Source organism: Monodelphis domestica, chromosome 4, assembly GCF_027887165.1.
Source record: "Monodelphis domestica isolate mMonDom1 chromosome 4, mMonDom1.pri, whole genome shotgun sequence".
NCBI classification, from domain to species: domain Eukaryota; kingdom Metazoa; phylum Chordata; class Mammalia; order Didelphimorphia; family Didelphidae; genus Monodelphis; species Monodelphis domestica.
Window position 1 is genome coordinate 323,412,092 of NC_077230.1, and position 26,229 is coordinate 323,438,320.

Consider the following 26,229-nt stretch of genomic DNA (forward strand, 5'->3'; position numbering starts at 1 on the left):
TTCAGTCATACCCCAATCAATGGGACATGCCTTTATTACCAGTTTACTGCTACAGTGAAGAATGCTTCTATGATACAATTTGCTTTATGCAGGCTCTTTCTGTCATTATCATGAGGAAATATCTAGGAACAGGATTGCTAGGTAAAAAAAATGTAGTGGTTTTGCACAAATCCTTTCCCCCTCAAAAAATGTCAGGACCAATTAACTTTTCTTCCATCAGTATAATAATGGGTCAATTGAAAAATTAAAGGGCATTCTCTTTATTCTAACTTATTAACTGGATATTTTTGTATCCATAATAACTCCCATCCTGTAGGCATGAAATAGTTTTAATAAGAAACTAGAAGTAGTTTTAATAATGAATTCACACTAAGATACAGTACGATATGTTACCTTTGTCCAGATATTCCATCTTAACAGAATTCAAAGGAATAACTCACCAAAAGAATTCCAGGCCTTGTGGCAGACTTAGAGGAGTGTCAGCTGCTGCTGCTGCTGGTTGTGATCGTGCTCTTGGTCATGGTCATGGTAGTCCGGTGGTGGTGGTGGCGGTGGTTGTGGTCGTGGTCATGGTTGTGATGGTCTGGTGGTGGTGGTAGTCGTGGTCATGACTGTAGTGGTCTGGTGGTGGTGGTGGTAGTCGTTGTGGTCCTTGTGGTCATGGTGGTGGCCATGGTCATAGTGGTGGTCATGGTGGTCATGGTAGTGGTGTGTGTGTGTGTGTGTGTGTGTGTGTGTGTGTGTGTGTGTGTGTGTGTGAGAGAGAGAGAGAGAGAGAGAGAGAGAGAGAGAGAGAGAGAGAGAGAGAGAGAGAGAGAGATCTTCCTGGAAGTCTCCAAATACCCTCTATGTATACAAAATATAAGTTTTGTCTATTTTATTAGTCTTTGTGTGAATAATCATTCCCCATCCTTTGGTTAATCTAGGGCTGAGCCTCTCTGAACTGAGCTAGGCTGGTTCCAATTGACCCATTGCCCTCACTAACTGTTGAGGGCTCATAAGTCAAAACTTTATTGACAAATCCCACAAGAACCCTGGGTCACCTCCAGGCTATAGTGGGTGTCAGTGTTAAAAAAAAATAGGTTTAAAAAAATGAAATATTTCTAATATAGTTGGAATTTTATATGTAACTGCTTTGAGCAAATATAAGCACCACATATATATAATAAATGGTGATTAAAAACAAAATCTGAGATTTCTGGAGTGGAACTGAGTTCTAACATTTCCCTCCAAAAAACTTTTAAAATGACTCATAGTGAATTCTGGTGTGACACAGACAATAAAAGGTCAGGATATGGCAGTCTTCCAGCTCAAGACAATTTAGGAGGGCAAAAGGAGATAGATTTCTTTGACATAGGGGTAGCCCACATGGATGTAACACCACTAGTGGGACTTGGTGGTGGTAACAGAAGCAAGTAGCTATTTCATGAACTCTCAAGTCAGAGATGGTAAGAGGATCTGGCAACTGATCAGAAAGAGATTACAGGGGACCTCTGTGCTAGCACTGGACAGAGTACCAGATGCTTATAAGGGAGAAAGAACCATAAGGAGCAATACTGCTCAAGGGGATCCCAAAGGATCAAATTGTCAGAAAATAAAAAAAAAAGAAGGGAAGGGGGCAGCTGGGTGGTTCAATGAATTGAGATCCAGGCCTAGAGATAGGAGGACTTAGGTTCAAATCTGGCCTCAGACACTTCCTAGCTGTGTGACCCTGGGCAAGTCACTTGATCTCCATTGCCTAGCCCTTATGGATCTTCTGCTTTGGAACTAATAGATAGTATTGGTTCCAATTGGTTCCAAGACAGAAGCTAAGGGTTTTCTACAAACAAATGAATGAAAGAACAAATAAATAAACAAATAAATGAATGAATAAATGACTAAATAAATAAAGAAGGGAAAACAGGCACATAAATTTCTTATTGAAGTAACTGTGAAATGATAGATCCATTCTGGAAAATAATTTGGTACTTTCCCCACCAAAGACACCTGCCAGGCCTATTTAACAAAGAGACTATAAAAGAGAGAAATACCCATATGTACAAAACTATTTATAGTAGTTCTTTTTTTGTGGTAGTAAAAGAACTGGAAAGTAAGGGGATGCCCTTCAGTTGGGGAATTCCTAATAAATTATGGTATATGAAAGTATAACAGTGACTACTTTGGACACCCCACCACCACTGCCTGAAAGCCAGATGGGTTACATTTGCCTTCTCCCTAGAGGTTTTCTGGTACCTTTAATGGTGCTTGGAGAGAGAGAGGAATGTGTCTAGTTTCTTTTTGTTGGCTCCAATTCTTGTTGATTATGTTTGTGGAGTTTTTAGGGATCCACTGCACCTCAGTTCCATTTAACCACTTAACAGTCAAATTAGTTTTTTTTAAGTTATTTTATTTTTTATTTATTTATTTTTTATAAACCCTTATCTTCTGTCTTGGAGTCAATACTGTGTATTGGCTCCAAGGCAGAAGAGTGGTAAGGCTAGGCAATGGGGGTCAAGTGACTTGCCCAGGGTCACACAGCTGGGAAGTGTCTGAGGCCAGATTTGAACCTAGGACCTCCCATCTCTAGGCCTGGCTCTCAATCCACTGAGCTACCTAGCTGCCCCCTTAAAAAGTTATTTTAAAGGTATAGAAAGAACAAACATCACCTTCTCACCTAACACCTGGGGCAGCATGAGCTTTTCTTGCACCACCTCAGTTTCTGGGAGGAGAAAGGGATTAGGTTTACACTTTAACTCTGTTCCTATATAATACATTCTCAATAAATTCCAAGTTCAAAGCTCCCTTTGGACTAGAGGACTGGCCATCCTGACTTCTCAGGGATTTCCTTCTAGTCTGGCTATAATCTAGCTACAACATCTGGCCTACAATCCTGCCTCCAGTGCTAGAACTGAAAAGAATAAAATGAAAGAGATTAAAACCCTAAGACAGGCTCTTGGGCCCTTTGGATCTAAAGGAAGGGGAGGAGAGGGTAGACCTCAGTTAACTCAGCTCAGTTCCTGGTGCCTGTGAGGCAGATGAATAGGACCTTCACCCTCTCTGGACCCAGCAAGAAAGGGTGCAAGATTATCTCCATTTAGTCATGTTAAAGACACAACTTGGAGGGCAGAGCCAAAATGGCAGAGAAGATAAACACATTCATCTGATCTCTATCAAATTACCCTAAAAAAAAACTATGATATAACACCTCAGAACAAATTGTGGAACAACACAACAATCCACAAAAAGACAGAATGAAGTAATTTTTTCAGCCTAAAACAACTTAGAAGGTTGGCATGAGGGATCCAGTACACCAGGGTGGAGGCAGAGTGCAAAGCACATGCCAGGTTAGGCACCCACCCTGTCAAAGTTGCACCAGGTCTGGTTGCAGCTGAATCAGCAGCAAAGGCTTCTGGAGCTCCCAGACACAGAAGGTAAGGGGGATCCAACAGCTGCTCAGAAGAAGATTGGAGGGATCCCTTTGCTGGCTCTGGGTACAAGACTCTTGTTGCATTGCCCTTACAAAGACGGAGCACACACCAGTGCTTATAGTCACAGGGGAGCAGGGACCTAGAGAGTATTAAGCACATCTCTCTTTAGATCATACCATCTTGGAAGAACTAAAAACTTAAAAATACCCAAAGCTAGTTCTGGAGGCATCTACACAAAGAACATGAAACTTGAAACAATGCTCCTTTCACCACAGTTACAGAGTCAAATTTTAACCGTTTGTTTTTTTTTTTAATTAAAAGGAAGACTTGAAAACGAGCAAACAAGACAACAAAACTCAACATAGAAAGTTATTTTGGTGACAGGGATGACCAAAACACAAACTCAGAAGAAGACAACAAAGTCAATACTGCTGTATCCAAAGCGTCTAAGAAAAATATGAATTGCTCTCAAGTCTAAAAAGAATCAATGGAAGAGCTCAGAAAGGATTTTAAAAATCAAACAAGAGAGGTATAAGAAAAATTGGGGTAAAAATGAGAACAACACAGGAAAATCATGAAAAAAGAATCCACTTGGTGAAGGAGGTACAAAAAATACTGACAAAATTAATACCTTAAAAACCAGAATAGGTCATTTGGCAAATGAGGCACAAAAATCCCATCAAGAGCAGAACTTTTCACAAAGCAGAATTGTCCATATGGAAAATGAGGTACAAAAATTCATTGAGAAAAAGAATTATTTACAAAGTAGAATGGGCCAAGTGGAAAAAAAGGTACAAAAGCTCACTCAAGAAAATCATGTATTGGGGGTAGCTGGGTGGCTCAGTGGATTGAGAGCCAGATCTAGGAACAAAAGGTCCTAGGTTCAAATCTGGCCTCAGACACTCCCTAGCTGTGTAACCCTGGACAAGTCACTCAACCCTCACTGCCTAACCCTTATTGCTCCTCTGCCTTGGAACCAATACACAGTATTGGTTCTAAGGTAGAAGGTAAGGTTTGTTTTTTTTAATCATGCATTAAAAATTAGAATTGTGCAAGTGGAAGTCAATGACTCCATAGACTTCAAGAAACAATCAAAGAAGGGCAAAAGAATGAAACAATTGAAGGGGGGAGGGTATTGACCTGGAAAATAAGCATAGAAGAGATAATCTAAGAATTATTGAACTATTTGAAAATAAAGATGAAAAAAACAACTTAGATGTCATTTTTTTTCTCCAGAAATTATCAAGGAAAACTGCCCTGATAGTCTAGATAGAGGACAAAATAGAAAGTGAAAGAATCCATTGATCACCTCCTGAAAGAGATCCCCAAAGGATAATTCTCAGGAATATTATAGCCAAATTCCAGAACTTCCAGATCAAGGAGAAAATATATTTTAAAAAATCAAGGCAGCCAAAAAGAAACAATTCAAATATCGTGTGGTCACAATCAGAACAACACAAAATTTTCAACATTAAAAGATCAGAGAGGCATGATATTCCAGAGGGCAAAAGAGCTAAGACTTCAATAAAAAATCACTTAGCCAGCAAAACTGATAATAATTCTTCAGAAGAAAAAAATGAATATTCAATGAAATTGAGGGCTTTCAAACAGTCCTGATGAAAAGACAAGTTGAATGAGAAATTTGACTCCCAAATATAAGATTCAACAAAAGTATAAAAAGATAAACAGGAAAAAGAAATCAAAAGACATTCTATATTAGTTGTGTACATCCCAACATGGGGAGATGATTCTTGTAATTTCATAGACAGAGGGCAAAGGTGTGAGTTAAATATGATGGAATGATATCTAAAAAACATAAAATTTAAGACATGAGAAAGAGGAGGTAGAAGGGAAAATAGAATGGGGTAAATTATTTCACATTAAAGAGGCATGAAAGAATTTTTTACAGTGGAAAGGAAGATTGAGGAGATGATAAGGGGAGCACATGAACCTTATACAAAGCCCTATTACAAATGTAATGAGATAATATTGGCCTATAAGAAATGATGAAAGTGATGAGTGCAGAGAAATATAGGAAGATTAGTATGAACTGTAGCAGAGTGAAATGAACAGAACCAGGAGGACAATTTATACAATAGTAACCACACTGAAAAGACTTACAAATCTGTGAGACTATGGATTGCTAATCAATGAAATGACCCACAAGGATTCCAGAGGATTGATAATGAACTATATTGCCCATATCCTTACAGAGGTGATAAATTTGGGAGGCAGAAAGAGATACACATTTTTAAACATGGGCAATGTAGAAATTTATTTTGCTTGACAAGAATTCTTACAAGAGTTTTTTTTTTCCCCTCTTAAGTGGGTGACTAAGTGGGAAGGAAAGAAAATAAATATTTGTTAATTGAAAATTAAAAAAAAAAAAATATATATATATATACACACATATATATCCCCAATAAGCAGGGTTAGTCAGAAAAGGCTTCAAGGAGGTGATAAATGTGGAGCTCTGTCTCTAAGAAAATTGAGAATTTGATTCGGTGGACAAAATGGGAAGGGTAGGTATCACAGGTAGGGATAACAGCATAGATGGAGGCACAAAGATAAAAAAGAACAGGGCACATTTGAGGGGTAGAATGAAGATCAGCTTAGTTTCATCACACTTGTAGAACTGCCTCAAAGTTTCTGTCTGGTTTTTTGCTTCTTCAAAACATTTCCTCATATTTTTATTAGAGCCCTTTACTTGGTTCCCATGAAAGGCAGACTTTTTGACCTGGGTGTGAGTATTACCTTTGTCCTACGTGACCCAATGTCCCCTCTGCAAAGATGCACGAAGTAAGTTCCTTCTTGAGTTTTATTCCAGGAAAGTTTGTCTCTGGAGACAAATGTCTGTTTTCTTCAGTAAGACAATGATGGAATCTGACGTGTTTCCCTTTTTGCCTTAACTGCCAAGAAACTTAGCTAAATTCAATGTAAGAAACTTCGCATAGAGCTAAATGCAGTGCCTGACTCTAGTAACTGTCAACTATCTATCTACAGGTAGTCACTTCTATTTCCTCTACTCTTTTTATGCTTAATTATACTTATGGAGACACAGCATTTCATTCAAACAATCTGTTTGATCATTTGTCTGAACAGAAATCATAGTGGAGGCAGGACATGTCATTTCAAGAACCTGCATACAATACTACCAGAAGTGACATAACAAGGCTTATTCCATACGTAATCATATTTGGAAGAGACCAGTTACCTTTTGTGACTTGTGCCTAGGAATTGAAAATATTAGAGATAATGGAGAGATTTATAGCCACATTAGTCTCAATTAAAGGATAAGTTGAAAGAGGCCCATTGTCTAGCCATGGCCTTAGCTCAGGAAAAATCAGTAGAAATACACAGTTTTACAGTGCCTAAGGTTGGTTTCAAGATTGTCGTACAAATAACAGAGTCCCTTGGTGGAAGTAGAACACATAAGGCAGGTAGCTAATGGAAGGCTATGCCCTACCACATTTGTAGCAGAACTGGGCTGGTTATGGTCCTACAAAGACAACACATTGGAAGTTAATTGAACTTGAGCATGAGCTTTTAGGTTTGTGGATAGATAGTGAAACAGATTTAGAGAAAAGGACTGTACCCCTCTATTGTTAAAATACTGATAAAACGAATGAGGCTGAAATTATGCATCGTTACTCCCCAGATACTGATTCAGGTGATGAGGGGAGGATTAAACCCAGAGACAACTTCATTTTTATCTTAATACTCCAATTATGTGCATGTGTGTGTGTATGTATGTATATATAAAATCATGGAGGAAAATATTAACCCAATTTGAATAAGTTTAAAATGTTATTTTTGCAAGATATTTGAAATATCTTTGTGTATTGTTTACAGGCCTTCTATTATTCTGCCTTCTTTTCAGGGGGTGGGGTTTGCAGGAATTAACATTTTTTCACTGGGAGAAAGACATAAGATGCCGTCCCTTTAAAATTTGGATAACTTATAAGCACAAAAAGTTCTGAGGAAACTTCTGAGAAAAAAGACTTTCAGAGAAGAGCAATTGGGAAGAAACATAAGCAGTTCTGAAAGGACCTATGAGAACATCTCCTAAGAGGAAAAGGACTTGTTGAAAACAAAGATAGCTAAAATGTGTTGTTCCACATAAGTAATTTGCATATGACTACTATAGAAATTTTGAAGATAATTAGCTGGGAAACCCTGACAACCAGAATTTTGTTATCTGGAACAATTGTATATTACCTGTTTGTTTTGTGTCTGGCAGAAATATGAATTATGAAAATTTATCCTAAGATTTAAGTTATTTTTCCACTGAGATATTCTGTTTGGAATCTGGACAGAGTACAGAACAAGGGATGACAAAAGAATCCAAAGAAGGGAAATATAAGAAGCAAGGCAAAAATAGTCTGATGCTGCTTGAAAGGATCTGAACTCGGGTGAATTGGTAAGGGTGTAGGACAAATCAATAAACATGAAAAGAATTTCTTTATATTATTTACAATATGGAATGTTCATATTGGTTTTCTTTAAATTATTTATTTTAAACATTTTTATTTTTAATTTTTGAGTTCTAAATTCTCTCCCTATTACCCCTTCTCCCACCCACTGAAAAAGTAAGCAATATGATATTGATTATTGTTAGATTTATAGATGGTTGGACTGAATATATTTAATTGGTGGTCACCAGGGATTTAATTTCTACATCCCAAAATGAATTACTCAAGTAAATGGAATTTATGGTAGTTTATTTTACAATAGAGGGAAAATATTAAGGAAGAGAGAAAAGGGGAGAGAGAGAGAGAGAGAGAGAGAGAGAGAGAGAGAGAGAGAGAGAGAGAGAGAGAGAGAGAGAGAGAGAGAGAGAGAGAGAGAGAGAAAGCTCTGGCTTCCTCTGAGCCAGGTGGAATTTCTAAGGCACCAGTCAGGGGAAAGGAGTCTCAAGATGATGGGTCTTTCTCAGAAGTTCATACCTTCAGAAAGGGCAAAGAACTAAGTCAATCTTTACACTCACCATGTTAACTATCTAAAAAGAAAGCAGTCTGAGGTCTCCTGCACAAGCTCCTCCAGAGGTCCAGTTCCACAGCCAAGTATCTTCACTCCAAGTCTGAGAGTCTGTCTTCCAGACTCTTCTCAAGTGTTCCCTCCAGCTCCGAGTGACTCTCTTCACTCCAAACCTGAGTGAGTGTCTTCTAGTCCTACTCTGAGTGACTGGATGAACCTGTGTGTCTCTGTTTCCACTATTTAAAGACCTTTTTCTCTTGTGTCACCTTCCCTAAATTTTACATCTACCAATCACAGCAGATGCTCCTAGGACTGCCCACTTTTTCACATATGGGTCACAGACCTCCTACTCAATGTGTGAAATGGGTGTTCATATCTTTGGTGGTTAGTTCATATCTTTTTATAGTTAGTTCATACTTTTTTGTGGTTGGTTCATACCTTTGTGTGGTTAAAATGGGTAGATCTATTTTAAATACTGGGTTTATACTTTTTGAGGATTAAAATCTAAAAATAGACAGGGGATTACAATTTAATCTTTACAATAAAGGAAGAGCTAAGTACCTTCATTGTTACAGTCAGGGGAGAGCCAAATCTAATCTTTACATTATACATGTGAAATCATGCAAAATATAATATCATATAAGCCAGATATTTTTAAAGCTAGAAAATAGAGTGAGGAAATTATACTTCAATGTGTACTCAGAGTTTATTAGTTCTTTCTCTGGAGATGGATAGCATTTTTTAAACCCTTACCTTCCATCTTGGAATCAATACTGTGTATTGGTTCTATGGCAGAAGAGGGATAAGGGTTAGGCAATGAGGATTGAGTGACTTGTCCAGGGTTACACAGCTGGGAAGTGTCTGAGGCCAGATTTGAACCTAGGAACTCCCATCTCTAGGCATGGCTCTCAATCCACTGAGTTACCCAGCTGCCCCATGATAACATTTTTTATTATGACTCTTTTGGAATTGTCTTAAGATTGTTATATAATTGATAAAAGTAAGCGCATCTTTCACAGTTGATCATCATTACAGTATTGCTGTTACTGTGCACAATGTTCTCTCAGTACTTCTCACTTCACTTTGCATCATTTCACATGGCACTGTTTTTCTGAATCCATCTGCCTTGTCATTTCCCATAGCACAACAGTACTCCATCAAAATTGTATGCCACAATTTGTTCAACCATTCCTCAATTGATGAGCATCCCATCAATTTCCAATTCTTTGCCACCACAAAAAGAGCTGCTATGAATATTTTTGTACATATAGGTCCTTTTCTTTTTTTCTTTGATCTCTTTGGAATATAGTCATAGTAATGGTATTGCTCAGTCAAAGAGTATGTGTAGTTTTAAAGCACCTTAGTCCTAGTTCCAAATTGTCCTCCAGAATGGGTGGACCATTTCACAACTCTATCAATAGTTAATTAGGGTCCCTATTATTCCCTCATCCCCTCTAGCATCTGTCATTTCTCTTCAGTATAAGATGTTACCTCAAAGTGTGAGGTGGTACCTCATCGAGGTATCTGTCTTTATCACTTGCTTACCACCTTAAGAATAGGAAGTGAGTGGGGTTCTGGAATCATAATTTGTGCTGGGGATCATAGTTTTTAGGGTAATAGATTCTAATTTCACATAGCACCATGCCCTCCTGAGTTCATGGTTCTAGGAAAAAGAAAGCAAACTTCCTTTCCCCTCATCAGTTTATGCTCTTCATGATGTCTCTTTCCTGATCCTATCTGATTGGAGGACTCAGACCTCAATCAGGACAACAGATGGGTCTTCTGGACACCAGGAGTAACCACTGCATTTAGGAGGGCTGCATAGCACACGTGTACATGTACAGTGTTTCCTAGCATGGTAAACAAAAGGAGAGATGGTTTCACACATAGTGTTTTAGGAAAATACAGTTCAAACTTCAGCCCTAAAATTAAAATGAACTTTAAAATCAAAAAGTTTGGGGGGGACCAAAAAGGGGTACAAATTAATGGTTACTTTCCATAGGCCTATGGGTCAAATATGGTCTGCCTCCTGATTTTGTATGATCTGTGAGCTTAAAATGTTTTGAAAATCTGTAAATAAAGTTTTGTTGTATCTAAAAATATAAAAGCTATTCTTTGCTCACCCTCCAAAAACAGACCACCAGAGTAGAACGCTAACTCTTGCTCTAGACTATGAATTTCAGATGAAATGCTAATCTGCATTGTTGGAAGGAATCTCCTCATTAGTGAGTTCCCTATGCCAAGGAAAACATAGGTCTGGAATGATATAGACATATAGGGTGTCTCAAAATGCTTAGTGGAATTTTAAACTATTAATGCTGAAAGAGTTCAAAAGCTGGGACATATCCATATCCATATTCAGAAGCTACTGTACTATGGCTAAATAGTTATTAGGAGCTTAACACTACATTAAAATTTTGGGCACATGTTTTATACATAAGTATATATATATATATATATATATATATATGTATTCAAACATATGTAATATTTGTAACAGTTAAAATTCAACTGTTAGGATTAAAATTTAGGGGGAAACTGAGGCAGGTAGAAATTAGTTTCTCTCTAGAAGTATTATATTTTTAGAGGTTTATTTAAGATAAGGAATTTAAGAAAATACAAGTAAGAAAGGCACATGCTAGGCCCAGAGAGCCTATTCACGACCACTCACATCTTGCCTGCTAGGTGGAGAGCCTCCTGTGCTCCAAAGTGGAAGTAGGAAAGAGTGTCAGTAGGCTTTTACAACCACTTAAATGGAACCTTTGATCCTGCCAGGGTGAGGAGCTTGGTGAGATTACAAAGCATTCTGGGAGCCAGAGCAAGGACTTCTGGGGTTTGGAGTCCAGAGTTCAAGTCTCCATTTTTACATATTATATATATGTATGTTATATAATTATATTGTGTAATTATGTTATGAGCAGGAAGGTGGTACAATAGATAGAACACTGGGCTTGGAATCAGGAAGACTCAGCTTCTTTAGTTTACATCTGGCTTCAGACACTTAGTAGCTGCGTGACACTAGGCAAATCATTTAATCTTCTTTGCCTCAGTTTCCTCGTCTATAAAATGAACTGAAGAAGGAAATGTCAAACCAGTCTAGTATCTTTGCTAAGAAAATCCCAAGTTGGAGTCATGAAGAGTAGGACAAGACTAAAGTGACTCAAAACCAAAAATGATGTTATATATTATTTATCATGGGTCATTTTATTTCCTTAATAAAATTATCATTACAAATATGTTTGGTCAATTGCAAAGAAATACATCAATGTGAACTTAATTATTATTATTATTATGTTTGTCTTATTCTGATTATTCTGATTATGTGGAATTTCCTTTTTTATCACTATTTGCCTCCCTCTAGAATGCTAGTTCAGTCATCAATAGCCACCACCTTCCAGGGACTTCTCTAGTCCTTACCTGTTCCTGTGTTTATCCTTTATTCTATTCTACTTAGATTTGCCCTGGTTCTAGCTGATTTACTATTCGCTGGGCTCACTGCTATTCTGATGTTAACATGGAATGAATAACTTCAGAATAAAAGTACTAGATTCTCTGTAGTCCTCTAATATTTTACCATTGAATAGTGGTTTGAACAATAAAGTACTTCCCTGAGTGCCAGAATGATGAGCTGCTTACTGGTTCCTAATCTTTTTGAGTAAGAGAAGGCCTTTCAACATTTAAAAACTTCACAAAATCCCAACTGATTATATAGTTATCAAAATGATAAATACTTGACAAGTATATGGACTTGTGGACTTGTGGTCTACAGGTTGGGAACCTGTAATGCAGGAGAATTTGGATGAAAAGCCATGCAGGGAAATCGTCTAAGAAAACTTGATTACTATTCTTAAAGGGAGGAGAAGAGGAAACAGCATGGTATGTGGCCTTTGTTTCCTCATTTGAAAAAGAAGGGTATTTGGATCTCTGAGAGCTGTCTATTTCAGCTCTAAATCCTTTGATTCTTCCTCCCTTCTTCCTGACTGACTCCCCAACCACTTTCCAAAAAGAGAAAATGACAAGGAGTTTGACAGATCATCAGATATTTTACATTCACACACTAAGATTGCAGGTAGCTAGGTGGGAAGAATCTTAGAGGTCACCAAGCCTAACCACTTCATTTTACGGATGGGGAAGCTGAGACATGGAGCCATAGTGTGACTTGCCAAAGTCATGGTAATAAATGGAAGAGCAAGGACTGGAACTTAGCTCCTCAGACCAAAAATCAAGTACTCTTTCTACTATATTACAAGCTATGGAGAAAATTAAACTTACAAAGCCATGAGGCTTTGATCTCTTCCCTCATATAAACATGCTCATCATAAGTGAACTTTAGGGAGTATCTACTGAGGCCTTTGCCTTGGAGAAGAATTCTACACAGTTTAAAAATGAATGAAGAAGGGGCAGCTAGGTAGCTCAGTGGATTGAGAGTCAGGCCCACAGATGGGAGGTTCTGGGTTCAAATCTGGTCTCAGACACTTCCCAGCTGTGTGACCCTGGGCAAGTCACCTGATCCCCATTGCCTAGCTCTTACCACTCTTCTGCCTTGGAACCAATACACAGTATTGATTCCAAGATGGAAGGTAAGGCTTTAAAAAAAAATGAATGAAGAATATCCAGCCATAGAAAGCTTGTAAATAATAAGCTTTATTTTCAACTTTCAGAGAAGGAATGTCAACAAGCAATGATAAAAATAGCCAAATAAAGGAAAAAAAGAATAAATAAATGTCATTCATTTCAGAGATCTTTTGAGGAGGCATCTCAGTTTTATATCTATCAGAGCCTTGTGAAAATAGGACTGAATATACTGCCCAAGGGTTTGAAATGAGTAATCCAAATACTGTCTTTGTTCCCAGTCTGGCCATAGAGTCAATTGAATATCACAAACTCCATTTATCCTCCATACAGTCAACAACAACAAAAATCTATCAAGAGCCTGTCAAGCTATGACATTTCACTGTTTAAGAAGCTACATTTGGGGGGAAATGAGGTGGCTCAGTGAACAGAAAGCCAAACCTGAAGACTGATGATCCTGGATTTTCCTGAAGGAAAATCTGGTTTCATATACTTCCAAGCTATGTGACCCTGGGCAAGTCACTTAACCCAAATTGCCTAGCCCATACTCTCTTCTACCTTAGAACCAGTACTCACTACCCATTCTAAGACAGAAGGTAAGGGTTAAAAAATAAAAAAAAAGAAGGAAGGAAATTCCACATCTACAAAAATATTTAGAACAGTTCTTTATGTGGTAGCAAATAATTAGAGATTGAGGGGAAACAATTGGGGAATGACTGAACAAGTTATGCTTTATGATTATGACATAATACTCTTGTGCTTTTAGAAATGACAAAGGGGTTTCAGAAAAACTTAGGGAAGAACTTCATGAACTGATGCAGAATAATATGAATAGAACCAGGAGAACATTGTATATAGTAGCAGCAATATTGTAATGATAATCAATCACGAAGGACTTTGCTACTCTTATTAATAAAATGATCCAAGACAATTCCAAAGGCTGTATTAGCAAAAATGCAATGAGAGTTACATTGAGTGTGGATTGAAGCATTTTTTTTTAACTTTAATTTTCTTGCTTTTTTTACAACATGGCTAATAAGCAAATAAGTTTTTCATGACTACACATGTATATGTTTGTGTTCTCAGTGGGTAGAAAAAGGGCAGAGGGGAAGGAGAGGATTTGGAACTCAAAATTTTTTTAATGAATTTTTTTTCAAGGAGAGAAAAACAGAAACTATCAGCTCCCTATGTATCTCTAGGATAACAGTCAAGCTCTTCGAATTTAAAATCCTTCACAATCTGATTTTTACCCTCCCTTTTTAGGTTTATTGTGCTTTGCTCCCTTTCATATACTTTACATTCCAACCCAACTGGAGTACTTGGTATTCCTCAGGCTCAGCAATCCATCTCCCACCTCTTTCCATGCCTGGAATAAATTTCCTCTCCACCTCTGACTCATAGAATCCCTAACTTCCCTCAAGGCATTATTCATGTTCCATTTCCCATGGGAAATCTTTCCAGATCCCCTTATTTTTTGTGCTCCCTCCTGATCTCCAAAATGATGTACATAATTATCTGTTTATCTGCTATATCCTCTAGTCAAAGCCCCTCTTGTGAGCAGGGATTATTTTTCATTTTGTCTTTGTATTTGCTGAGGGCAGTGAGGTGATGAAGTGGATAGAGTGCCAGACCTGGAGTCAGAAAGACTCATCTTCCTGAATTCAAATCTAGCCTCAGACACTTACTACCTCTTATATTATAGATGAGGAAATAGAAGCACAAGATCACATGAGTAGTAAGCATCATAGGTGGATTGAATCCAGGACTTCTGACTCCAGAGGTAATATTCTTTCAGTTACTACACTGCTTTTTAGCAAAGAGAGAACACCCTCAGGGGGCAAAGGACCTGAGTTTGAGAACTGACTGACTCATTTACTAGTGGTATGACCTTAGGAAGTTGCTCCCTTTTCTGAAGCCTCAGTTTCCTCATTTGTCATGTTGGTAAAAGAATGCTTATACCACTTACCACACTGACTTGTTTTGAGGAAAATGCTATGTCGAGATATGACTTGGAGGGCAGCTGGGTGACTCAGAGGATAGGGATCCAGTCCTAGAGAATAGAGGTTCACATGGGACATCAGACAATTGTTAACTGTGTGACCCTGGTCAAGTCACTTAACTCCAATTGCCTACTCCATCCCCTCTTTGTCTTGGAACTTATACTTAGTATCTATGCTAAAACAGAAGGTAAGGATTTTATTTAAAAAAAAAAAAAGATTTTAGTTGGAAAAAGCAACTAGAAGTGCCTGACCTGTGGTGAGACAAGATCACTCTCTTTGTACAGGAAAGCCACCCACCAAATTATGCCCCTTAGGGAGTGATTAATCCATTAGAGGAATCTGAATGACCATGTCATTTGCTATCTATTCTAACAACTGTACTGAAACACTCTGGTAAATCCAAGAAGTTCCTTCCCCATCCTCACCCCTAAATTAACAGGCTTTCAGAGAATCACAAGTTTTAGAGAGAAGACAGATATGTTGGAGATAATCCGATCCAGACCTTTCATTTTACAGATAAGGAAACTGAGTCTCATTGAAGTCAAGTGAGTTGGCCAAGGTCACCCAGTGAATTAAGTGTCAGAGCATGAATTCAAAGTTAAGATGCTTCTTGCAAATGGATTTTTTGTTTAATGGAGGTCCCTCTCTCTCCATCAATCTCTTTGAGAGTCCCAGAGGAGTAGCATCTGTGGAGCCCAAGTTTATTGTTGTATTTTGTCCCTTTTTGCACTTTGATCTGAATAAATGGCATATCTGATCTACCTGCAAAAAGCCTGCATGGTCATTTTAGAAAAATCTTGAAAGACATTATCCAAGAAAGCTAAGAGTAAGAAGTGGTTTCAAAAACAAACAAACATGATCACTTCATTCATTAAGAAGGAAGTAATGTTGGGATGGGAAGTATGAAGCAAAAAATAGCTGGGCCTTAAGACAATTCAGATTCTCCATACACAGCTTTTTCATATAAAGTCTGTGGGTAACAGAGAAAAGAGAACATTATAAATAAGTTTTTGTGGTTTAAAATTTCCATCTGGATTAGAGTAAAACCAAGGAACATACTATAAGCAGTGTTCTTCCCTCTCTCCCTCTTCCTAGTACTGTTTATATTCAAGGAAAAAATTGTCACAATCAGATAATTACCTCAAGTTAATCAATTGGTTCAGCACATTTACTATATGCACACAAGTAAAATTTGGCATAAAGTCTGCCCTTTTAAGTCAGACATCCTTTTTTCAAATTTTTTTTTCAACGATCAGACGTTTATTGTTTCTCCTCTTTCTCCCTCACCCCAACTAAAAGAAAGAATACAAAATTCTTGTACTTATGTGTATATATGGAGAATATGAATTGACTTACGACCCAGCTGGTTTTTGCCTCAACTTTTTCAATCCCAACATAACTTCCTTCTTAATGACAAATAGTTTAGACAAAAAAAGAAAAATCTCTATATCGGCCAGGATAAAAAATGTATCTCCTTTTTTATATTAGTGCATTGCCTCTCTATTGAGTGGTGGATTGTATTCTTCATCATTGTGTTGAACAGAACAGAGTTCTTAAGTCTTTCAGAAATGTTGGGTTTTATAATTCTGAAATTACACTAGAAATTGTTCTGGTTCAGCTCATTTCACTTTCCACATCAGTTCTTATAAGTCTTCCTAGTTTTCTCTGAAAGTTTCTTTATTCATTTCTTTCTGCACAATAATATCCCATTATATTCACATACCGTAATTTGTTTAGTTAGTCCTCAGCTGACAGAATTCCCAACAGTTTCTAGTTCTTTGCCATTATTAGTACTACTATTAAGAAAATTTAAGTATTTTTGTACATGTCTGATCGTTCCCTCTTTCCTCAGTCTCTTTGTGTTATAGTCAGTCAATAAACATTAAGTTTTTGCTATGTTCCAGGTACTGTGCTAAGCATTAGGGATACCAAGAAAGGCAAAATCCAGTCCCTGCCATCAAGGAGCTTACAATCTAATAGGAGAGATAGTATGCAAACAAAGATGTAAAAGCAAATTAAATTTTTTTCATTTCAGTATAGTTTTATTTTTTCAATTACACATAGAACATTTTGTGATACAGATTCTCTCCCTCCTCCCACCAGAGGCAGTAAATAATATACGTTATACCAGTACTTTCATTCAATATATATTACCATACTTCTCATTATATGATGACACATATAACACATACAATCAAAAACTCCATTTGATTATAGTTTAATTTCTGCATCTAAGAACTGCCTATTCATACCCCTTGACCATTTATCAATTGGGGAATGCTTTGTATTCTTATAAATTTAACTCCATTATGTATACATTTGAGAAATGAGGTCATTCCCAAAGATATTAAGCAAATTACATTTAGGATAAATAGGAAGTTATCAACAAGGGAAGGCATTGGAATAAAGGGGGATTGGGAAAGGCTTACTATAGAAGGTGAGATTTTAGTTGGCACTTGAGGGAAGTCAAGAGGAAGAGATGAGAAGGGATAGCTTTCTAGTCATGGGGCACAGCCAGTGAAAATACCTGAAAGTCAGATGGACAGTCTTACCAAAAGTACTGTAAGGAGAGGAGTGTTAATGGATTGAAGAGTACATAGGTAGACGGGCATAGCATGTTGGCTGGTTGTTGTCCTTTGTACCCAAAAAAGGACCAGAATGACATCACTATGTTGAAGTTAATGTTCAGTGTGTCAGATTATGGTTGATCAGACCAATAGATGCTCATAAGGCTCTGCCATAGGTTGGGCACAGATAACCCATATGAACATTTGGAATGGGGATGTCTATGAATTTGTGCATCTCATATTTCTTTTGAGCTATTGCAATTCTGCCATACTAGATAGTTCTGTGCTAGTGTCTCCCATGTCTCTTAGTACCAAAGAGACCTTTAGAGATCTCACTCTAAAGGTGTCTTTTTATCACTTTTTTTCTAACCTGTGTGAATGCTTGCCTTATGCAATTTCTCCATAAAATGATATTTTAGGCAAATGTACATTTGGCATTCAAATGTGATCATCCATTGAACAAAATGGCCAGCTCATCATAGTTGCAGTTTCTGCATTAGATTTTGAATGCTTGACAATTCAGAATTGAAAAAGGACCTCCATATCCAGTATCTTATCTTGATAGGTGATCTTTAGAATCTTCCCAAGACAATTCAAATTGAAGCAATCCAATTTCCTGATATACTTATGTATACTGGCTCTGGTATATTATCCAGGTTTCATAGGCATACAATAATGAGGTCAGTACAATGGCTTGTAGAACTTCAGTGTGGTAGGCAACCTCTCTCCCACACTTTCTATCAGAGTTACCCAAACACTGAACTAGCACTGGCTAGCACATGCATCAACCACATAATATATGTGGACATCCTTAAAAAGTACTCTGTCAATATAAATGAACTTATACATAGCATTCAGAATTTTTCCATTTGCTATAACCAGTGGTTCCATGTTTCAATGGTACAGTGCTGGATGGTGAAGAACCTATTTTTTTTTGTGTGTCAGGTCAAAATGAGAACAAGTGGCAGAGAATTGATCTATATACTGTTAGATCTCAGCCTCAGAAGCTACACTTGAGTACACAATCCTCTGTGAAGAGAAAGTCCTGCATCACCTCTCCTGTTACTATAGTCTTAACTTGTAGCCTTTTCACATTAAATAATTGGAACTTCTGGGTAAACATGGCTGCAATCTAGACGCAAATCACTTCCTCTCCCCTGACACCGAATGAAATAGACTCCCTCAAAAGAGCATAAAAATAATCTTTAGAAGAACGGAGGGACTCTCAAGTAGGGCACAGCAATGAAGGTATGTGGGGTTTGAGCATTTCCACACTATAAGAGGGAGAAAAAGCTCACACCCAAATGTGAGCTGAACTACTTTCCCACACTTCACCTACGGAATCAGAGTAGGGACCAGCGCGCTCACAGGAGACAACGAATGAGTGAGGAACATCTCTGTAGTGACTGGGGGGGTGGGGACACCAGGGTCCCTGGGATCTAATGAGGACTGCCAGGGAACTACCCCTCAGAGCGGTTTCACAGGAAACCCCTGCGCACTGGAGAGTGTGCAGACTGTGGGGGCTCTTGCAAACTGCGAACACTGTAGAGACTCTAGAAACTGCCTGAGGCAAAAGCTCCACTACTCGCTGTAGTGGGGGGGGGCATGCCAGGGTCCTTGGGAACTGACAAGGTCTACCAGGGAAATACCCCTCAGAGCAATTTCACAGGAGAGTCCTGCTCATGGGAAAAAAGAGACCACAGACCATGCAGGCTGGCGCACTAACAAACTGTGGAGGCTGATGCAGAAGAACTGGCCTGAGGCAAAAGCACCAAAACCCACCCATCTCACTCAGACCTCTGACTAAAAAGGAAAGGGAAAACCACCAAAGGGATGGCTCATAGTGCCCAAGATCAACCCTCCAAGAAGAAAGGGAAAAAAAAGTAACTATTGAAAACTTTTACAGAGGGAAAACCCAGGCTACAGAGGAAAAAGAGGATGAAATTTAAACAAAATCAAAACATGCCCCCCCCAAAAAATGGGAATTGTCCACAAGCTCTAGAAGAACTCAAAATGAAGCTTATCCAAAAGATGGAAACATTCTGGCAAGAAAAATGGGGAAAATTTCAGAAAGAGGTCAACAGTCTGACAGACAAGAACTCCCAATTGGAGAAACAGCTAGAAGCTTCAAACAGAAGGGCAGACCAAACTGACAAGCAAAACCAGTCCTTAAAGACCAGAATTAAGCAACTTGCAAACAGCAAGATCTTGTAAAACAGCAAGAATTAATAAAGCAAAGTCAAAAAATTAATGAATTAGAAGAAAACATAAAATATCTCACTGACAAGGTGACAGACCAGGAAAACAGAGGAAGGAGAGACAATTTGAGAATTATTGGTCTACCTGAAAAACCAGAGATTAACAAAAATCTTGATGCCATACTACAAGAAATCATTGAAGAGAATTGCCCTGATATTCTCAAACAAGGGGGAAAAATAGAAATAGAAAGGGTTCATAGAACACCCTCTATACTAAATCCCCAAAAGACAACCCCCAGGAATGCAATCGTCAAATTCAAGAGCTTCCAAGCTAAGGAGAAAATCTTACAAGAAGCTAAAAAGAGAAACTTCAGATGCAGAGGAGCACCAATAAAGATTACACAAGATTTAGCAGCAGCCACACTAAAAGACCTCAAAGCCTGGAACACGATATTCAGAAAGGCAAGAGAACTGGGTCTTCAACCAAGAATCAGCTACCCATCAAAACTGACTATATACTTCCAGGGGAAAGTATGGGCATTCAACAAAATAGAAGATTTCCGAATATTTGTAAAGAAAAGACCACAACTCAGTGGAAAGTTTGACATCACATTAAATAATTTACCATCATTGGTAACTGGTAAAAACCAAGAGCATCATCCATTATCCAGAACCTGCGCAAATATGCCATCATGGAACTGGTATACAATATAGATGAACTTCTTTGGACAACCAATTTTCCATTCTCTTTCACAGGCCCACATGATTGAAGGTATAAAAAGGCCTTGGTCAGATAGATGAATGTTGTGTATAGACCTCTATTTTGATCCTGGCATTTCTCCTAGAGTTGTTGGACAGCAAATATCATATTGACATTCTGCAGTCCTTTCTGAAGCCACATTGGCTCTTGGTTTTTTCATAGAACCAGTTCCTAGTCCAATTTATTAGTTCAATAGTTCTTTTACTTTCCATTTTATTAATTTCTCATTTGATTTTTAGGATTTACAGTTTAGTCTTTAATTGGGAATTTTTAATTTGTTCCTTTTCTAGTATTTTTAGTTGTATGCCCAATTCATTGATCTCTATTTTATTAATATAAGCATCCAGGGAAATAAAATTTCCCTTGAGGACTGCTTTGGATATATCCCATAAATTTTTATATGTTGTCTCCTCATTGTCATTCTCTTCAATGAAATGAGTGCTTAATTCTATGACACCCTGGCTCTTGGATAGGTGATCATCTTCTAGATGAAAGATCATTCTATTAAGAAGGACTCTAGCAAGAAATTTGCCAGAAATGACTAAAAGACAGAACCTCCTCCCCACCCTGATTGTCACAGGACAACCTATTTCCTTTTCTTTTACAGAGATGGAAAATGGAAGCATCCATGATCACCTGAGGGATAACTTCTTGCCATAACTGAAAAGATTTCAATCAGCTTTTGTATCAGTGGTGGACCACCTATCTTATAATTCTCTGCTGGAATAGAATCAGCTCCAATCACTTTGCACATGGGAGGAGTTTAATGGTATTTAAAACCTCTTCTTCAGTTGGAAGTTCAACTAGAGAGGGATTGGCTTCAACCTGAGGTATATGGTCGATGTCTTTAGCATTGATTGATGATGGTCTGTTGAGAACCCCACAGAAGTGTTTAGCCCATTTCCCTTACTTTCACTCTTCTCACTGATGCTATATATATTTGTGGGAGCACATACTTCATTTTTGTAGGGCAATGTTTTAACACTATTCTTATTGTTGTGGTATACTATTAAATGCCTTTGCTTCAAACAAATTCTGTCCTCTGTCAGGCTAGTAAAAATTAGCACATTAGTAGGGCTCATGATCTATGCGGCTCTGAGTAGATAAAACCATTGTATATCTTGAACCAGGAGTAACTTGTCTAGGGGGGTGGGGGGGCAAGAGGGAGGATGGTATATGTGCAAGTAGGAGTGCCCCAAGTACTACACTGAAACTCTCTGAGGCTTGGCTGGGTTGATGATTCTTATGTGGTTATGTGGGAAAGTCCTGGTAAATCTGAGAATGCTAAAAAATATGAGTTGTTATTTTTATCATATACCCTCCTTTTGTGGGTTTTTAAGCTAAGAGCTATTTGGATAATAGTTATGCCCATGAATTGGTTTCTAGAATCTGTTTATTTACTTTTAAAGTGGGAATAACTTCAGAGAAGGCCCAAATATCAGTCAGCAGTATACATTCAGTGAGATCTCTTTTATGAGTGCAGGTGTTTTGAAGTTATTAACATAGACAACTCAAGTTATTTATGCAATAGGTTGATGACTTTGCATCTTTGACATTCTGTACAAACATTTGCTAATTAACACATAGCACCTCCCTTATTCCTGGGAGACATTTTCCATATGAGGGAATGATGACAAGTTGGTTTTCTGCCTAAGGAGATTTGTGACAGAGAGATAAGGATAAAAAAAAAAAGAATGCATTCTATCTTGACACTCAGTCCATTAACCCCACCTATTTATCTGAAAGTTTATATTCTATAATAAATCATATTATACTTCCATGCCTTTCCTTATTTCTTTCATGCTTTGAATGTGCTCTAAAAGTATCTAGCTTTTATATTAAGTAGAGAAAATATATGAAATAAGCAGCAAAGAGAGGCAAACAGACTTTTGAATGGAAGACAACTCCTAAAGAAGCCAACCTTCAACAGGTTCCTTGATGTTTCTTTTCCTTCCTTCCTTCCTTCCTTCCTTCCTTCCTTCCTTCCTTCCTTCCTTCCTTTCTTCCTTCCTTCCTTCCTTCCTTCCTTCCTTCCTTCCTTCCTTCCTTCCTTTCTTTCTAATGCTAAGTATTGTTTCCAAGGCAGAAGAGTGGAAGAGCTAGCAACTGGAGTTACGTGACTTGCCCAAAGTCACACAGCTAGGAAGTATCTGGTACAAGATTTGAATTCAGGATCTCTCCTGTATGACTTGGCTCTCTATCCACTGAACTGTTCAGCTGCTCTGGTCCCTTGATTTCTAACAAATGTAACCCTACAGACTACTAAAAGCATACTCTCCTCAGTGAGATCATTTACTCTTTGCTTGGTAGAATTGAGATCATATCTCACTCCCAGCTAGTCTAGTCAGTCATCATCTTTACTCTTGTGTATCCTTTGGCCTTTTCTAGTCTTATATCCCCAATTTCTGTTTAGTATTTACCTTGATAAAGAGAATTACTCACTATTCATGATGGTCTTTTGTGTAAACAGTATTCAATGGGAGGGAATTAAGTTGCTGGCAGTAAGTCAAAAATTGCTCTCCATTTAAAAGCAATCAGGAAAACTTGTATTTATATTTGGTCTAAAAGTATTATATCTTTAGACTACCAATAATTGAGAGTTAGCAGACAAATATAATACGAGCTCATTACTCCTCTTGGAAATAGGTGAGGAAAGAGTAAATGGCTAGATATAGCCTTCCTCCAGGGCAACTAGGTGGCACAATGGACAGAGTAGTGGGTTTAGAATCAGATAGAATCATCTTCATGAGTTCAAATCTGGCCTCAGACATTTGCTAGCTATGTGACTCTGTGCAAATCACTTATCCCTGTTAGCCTTAGTTTCTTCATCTGTAAAATGAGTTGGAGAAGAATATAATAAACTACTCCAGTATCTTTACCAAGAAAACTCCAAATAAGGTCGTGAAGAGTGGGATACCACTGAAAAACTGAATAACAAAAGCCTTCCTCCTGTATTTCACAAAGGCAAAAATCAGACTCCCTTGGAGAGGGATGGTAGAACCTACATCAGAAACCTATCTCTTGCAGAAGGGAGCTGAACCAGCCATCTTTATATTTACTTAGCTCCTACAAGAAAAGCAAGTTCTGCAAAATAAAGTTTTGAAATTTTACATATAATTTTCTTCTTTTATTCCACAATGTATGCAGAAATACTCATTTTATTGTCTGTTAAAATTCAAAATAAAAAGAAAGAAAATCAACTGCTAGATAACAGGAGAGAGGCAGCTATTGAATTACTGTGGATATTTGAAAAAATGGTGGCTAGCTATAGAAGAAATGATTTATGAAGGAATTCCCATTCTGGTTTTAATTTTTTTAATATTAAAAAAGGAAAAAAACTTGCCTGAAGCAGTGATGGCAAACCCTTTAGAGAGGAAGTGCTAGACCCTGCCCCCACCTCACCCCCAGACCAAGTGCTGTGCCTGTTCCTCCCAGACTGTATGCCATGCCCTTCCCTCTACATGCTAGGTATACCCTGCCCCCCTCACTCCACACAGAGGAGGGAGAAAGTGCTCCCATTGGGCTGCTGGGTTGAGAAGCAGGTGAAGTGAGGAATGTCCTCAGCAAGTGTAGACAGGGGGAGGCAGAATTGAGAAGGGAGAGGACTAAATATGGGAGACAGTCAGAAAAAATGCCCAGGAATGAGAGGTGGAGTGCCTTCTCCTTGTAATTTCCAGGAGGTCAGTGTCACTAGATCATAGAGTATGTATTGTGGAGGGAAGTATGTAAGGTATAAGAAGACTGTGAAGAAGTCTTTTGTAAAAACTAAACGATATAACCAAAATTAGAAGGGTAACATCAAACTAGGGTATTGTTTTATAGCAAATAACTCTGATAAAGGTTGAATTTCTCAAATTTATAAAGAACTAAGTCAAATGTATAAGAATACAAGTCACTCTCCAATTGACAAATGGTCAAAGGCTGTGAATAAGCAATCTTTAGATAAAGAAATCAAAGCTATCAGTAATCATGTGAAAAAATGTTCTAAATCCCTCTTGATTGAAGAAATGCAAATTAAAACAACTGAGGTACCATCTCCCACCTATCAAATTGGCCACTATCACAGCAAAGGAAAGTGATAAATGTTGGAAGGGATGTAGCAAAATTGGGATACTAATGCATTGTTGGTAGAGTTGTGAATTAATATAACCATTCTGAAGGGCAATTTGGAATTATGCCCCAAGGACTATAAAACTATCCATACTTTTGATTCTGTAATACCATTATTGGGTCTGTATACTAAAAAGATCATTTAAAAAATGCAGAAAGGACCTACTTATACAAAGATATGTAAAGCAGCTCTTTTTGTGGTGGCAAAGAATTGGAAATCGATTGGTTAGGGAATGGTTGAATAAATTGTGGTATATGCTGGCAATGGAATATTATTGTGCTATAAGAAATGATGAACAGGATGATTTCAGAAAAAGCTGGAAAGATCTATGTGAACTGATATAGAATTAAATAAGCATAACTGGGAGAACATTATACACAGTAATAGCAATATTGTGGGATGATAACCTGTGAAAGACTTAGCTACTCTCAACAACACAACGATCCAAGACAATTCTGAAGGACTTCTTACAAGGAATGCTGTCCACCTCCAAAGAAATGTTGGAGTTGGATGCAGATCAAAGCATACTATTTTTCACATTATTCTTTTATGTTTTTATTTGGGGGGTTTTGTTTTAAATGAGTATTCTCTTACAACAATGACCAATATTGAAGTATGTTTTGCATGTGTGTAATTAGAAATCTTGAACCCTTGGACTTCATCTCCCAGAATCCTTTTCCCTTCATCCATGTAGCGTCCTCACATTGGATAAATAAATTGTGTGTAACTCCACTCTTTCTCTCTCTTCTGAGTGTGTTCTGCACTCTCACGTCATGTGTGGGGTCCTAGGAAGCTTTCTTTCTTTACTGTGGCTACTATTTTCCTTATGCTTCAAGTATTTTTATTAAATAACTTTATAAAATATAATACTTGGAGTATTTGAATATTAATTTCTAATCTTACATATGATAATATATGCATAATCTAGATCAAATTGCTTACCATCTCTGATTGTGGGAAGGGGAGAGGGAAACAATTTGATCTTATACGTTCAGGAAATGTATGTTGAAAATTGCTCTTACATGTAATTACGAAAATAAAGTATCTTTGGTTAAAAAAAAAAGACTGGAAAGGTGGGGTAAGGTGAGTCTAGATTATGAAGAACTTTGAATGCCAAACAGAGGATTATTAAAGTAGAAGTATAATCTTTACATAATGTTCTACCATCTTTAAACCATAAAGGTTAAAATAAATTTCTGTTCTTTTTCAGAATGACCCTTTGAGAGTCATTTTGTTTGCAGTGTATTTTCTGAGACTAGATGACTACTTTTTCATGAATTGCCAGGGTATGTTGTTCACCAAGAGGGTAACCAGACTTCTTGTCTGAGACCCAACTTTCCAAAGTAACCTGAGTTCATAGGATCATGAGATTTGTAGCTGAAAGGAACCTTAGAAATCACCTAATCCAACATCCTCATGTGGGTGGAATACATAGAAATTGACTCTCACAACAGGATTCCTCTTCCTCCTCCTCCCTCTTTTTTAGAGATCTTTTCAAAGGTAGCCATTGGACATTTTGCACCAATGGAAGAAAACAGGATATGGAAAGACAACTGGACAGAGAAAAGGGAGTATCCTTCAGAAAACTAAGACTAACTGGAATGTGCTGATAGGAGATATTGGGAAATGACCTAGGC

At 37.7% G+C, this 26,229-nt stretch overlaps 1 protein-coding gene and 1 long non-coding RNA gene across 9 annotated transcripts in view; one reads left to right on the top strand and one right to left on the bottom strand.

The window, feature by feature from the left end:
* The window catches only part of LOC103106674 (uncharacterized), a 45,126-nt gene extending 44,387 nt beyond the window's left edge, over positions 1 to 739 (bottom strand). The window contains exon 1 of the long non-coding RNA XR_008911416.1: positions 441 to 739. This is a non-coding gene — a long non-coding RNA (uncharacterized LOC103106674). The remainder of the gene's footprint in view (positions 1 to 440) is intronic.
* RUBCNL (rubicon like autophagy enhancer) overlaps positions 1 to 26,229 on the top strand; it is a 160,930-nt gene that overhangs the window by 48,688 nt on the left and 86,013 nt on the right. For 5 of the 8 annotated variants that reach the window (XM_056794868.1, XM_056794872.1, XM_056794866.1 and 2 more), the window contains exon 2: positions 21,089 to 21,311. The exons of 2 other annotated variants lie outside the window; for them this stretch is intronic. The gene's annotated coding sequence lies outside the window, so the exon portion shown is untranslated. The remainder of the gene's footprint in view (positions 1 to 21,088; positions 21,312 to 26,229) is intronic. One more of the 8 variants, XM_056794870.1, reaches the window with a different exon arrangement.